Raw genomic sequence first — 2,533 nt, 5'->3', positions numbered from 1 at the left:
CCTTCCCATCTCTGCACCTTGGACTCTTGCTATTTGAAGTGGGGCCTTCAGACCAGTAGTATTGGCTGCGAGCTTGGAGAATGACAGGGTCTCAGGCCCTCCCTAGAACCTACTGAATCAGAATCTGCATTTCAACCAGCTCTCCAGGAGCTGGTTCATGAGCACATTAAAAGTTGGAGAAACCACACCTTAGGGAACTTACCTCTCAAATAGGCATAATAAAGGTCTTTCCTCATAAGGTCGTTGTGAGGCCTTAATGCATTAATCTGTATACATAAAGCATATAGAAGAGTGCCAGGCACATAGTGAGTGCTATGTGTTTGCTACTTTTATGACTCTCCCATGTGGTTGAGCAAATTCTCAGGCTCACACGTCCCTAAGTCGGGTGCCTTAAAGAGAACAAATACGGGAGATTTTCCCCTAGTGGTGTGGGCAGGAGGGTGGAGAGGACAACCTTGCAACAGGCTTTCTCACTCATCATGATCAAAGTCCCTAAGAAGAGCCAGATCCAGCCCCAGGGAGCTGATGAGCGATCTTAAAGTGCTATGGGTGGGAACCGGGAGACGGTGGCAGCCAGGTAAGATCTGATACTTCTGGCACCTGAGTGGCTACACTGATGGGGATGGCCAGCCCAAGGTATCTACATAAAGGCTTGTGAATAATGCACATGGAGTCCTGACCGCACAGAGAGAACAATCCCTTAGATTTGCAACCTGACTGTTGGCCAGCCTGCCGATAAGGCGCACCTGCCCAGATCCTCCTGGGGCCAGGGCCAGCCTCTCCTGACCCCGGGCAGCCTAGGATAGATGGACCTGCTTGGAATAAGCAACTGCAAGTAGAGGTGAAGGGGCAGCCTCTTCTCAAACCCTCTGCTTGGTGACACTTTATTCATCCTTCAAGGCTTTGTTTTCTTTTTGATTCTAATAACCTCAATTAAATAAACCATTTCCTGTTTTTCCACCAGTTGAGTGGTTTATCCGGTTTTGCAATCTCCATGAGACCTCATATCAGGAGTCTCACATTCAAATATCTCCAAGGACCACAGGTTACATACAGATACGAAGCAGGCTAGGGTGACAATTGAGCTTGGTGGGGACTGAGGCAACTGGCAAGCTCCATGTGAAGGGACATCTGTTCGTCTATTCCAGCCCATTGCCATGCAGGCATGTGAGCCAGTGGGACCAGACCTTTCCAGTTTTCAAGAGAAAGTAAAAGTCTGGATTTTTTTAATGTAAAATCATCTTTTTTTTTTTTTAACAATTTTTTTTTAAAGGTTGGCCCTGATCTAACATCTGTTGCCAATCTTTTTTTTCTTCTTCTCCCCAAAACCCCCAGTACACAGTTGTATATTCTAGTCATAGGTCCTCCTGGCTCTGCTATGTGGGATGCCACCTCAGCGTGGCCTGATGAGCAGTGCTAGGTCCACACCCAGGACCCAAACCAGCAAAACCCTGGGCTCCCGCAGCAGAGCACGTGAACTTAACCACTCGGCCATGAGGTCGGCTCCATCTTCTTTTTCTTAATTTAAAAATCTTTACATAAATGTTTATAGCAGCTTTATTCCTAACTGACCCAAACTGGAAACAACCTGAAGGTCCCTCAACTGGTGAATGGATAAAGAATGGACAAGCAAACTGATCCATCCACACAATGAAACACACTCAGCCAAAAAAAAGGAATGAACTAGTGAGACACATATGCATCACCCAAATCTCAAATGCATGATGCTGACGTCTGCTTCTGGCCAAGAGGCAGTAACATGGACCAGATTTACCTTCTCACCTGAAACAACCAAAAAATGGGCAAAATATATATGAAATGATGTTTTAAGTTAAGACACTGGACATCAGTCAATGGAGGACAGTGATCCCTGAGAGACAGGAAACAAACGGGGTCAGTCCTACGACGGCCCCGGCTTATTGTCTGGAGAGAGTTTTAGGCCATGGTGCAAAGAGGGGGACCCCAAGTGGAGCCTGTCAGACCCCCTGAGTTGAGAAGACAGAGCTGAGAGTCCAGGGGGACCAAGGAGGTTAGAGTCCTAGAGAGCAGACAGCTGCACACGGAGAATCCTGAGGTGTCCACAGAGTCCCCCCCAGGACTCAGCTGAGCACTGGTCACCACAAGCACCAAGGACAACCCCCTGGGAACGAACCGCCGGACACGACTAGAGGTCAGAGTGGATGGCTCTCACGCAGGCCCAGGAGTAGCGCCTGCTCCCACCAACCAGCCTGGAAGACCTCGTGACTCATGGGGCATTCGCCTTGCCTCAGGAATTGGGGAAAATAAGCTCCAGACTGAGCGCTGTTTTGGTCCCAGGTCAATGTTAAAGCAAGAGTCAAAAAGATCAAATTATTTCCAAGTAACTTAACTGCATCCAATATAAAGCTCGAGAATATTTTTAGGAATACTAAAATACAAAAGAAGAAGTAGGGGGAGGGGGAGGAGGAGAGGAATGAAACCAACTCACAAGGTAACATTCACTACTTCTGAAGTCCAGTCAACAATAACCCCGCCTGCAAACAAGCCCTGCTTC

Source organism: Equus quagga, chromosome 15 (assembly GCF_021613505.1).
Source record: "Equus quagga isolate Etosha38 chromosome 15, UCLA_HA_Equagga_1.0, whole genome shotgun sequence".
NCBI lineage: Eukaryota > Metazoa > Chordata > Mammalia > Perissodactyla > Equidae > Equus > Equus quagga.
The sequence above is the reverse complement of the archived record's forward strand: the minus strand, read 5'-3'. Positions refer to the sequence as shown.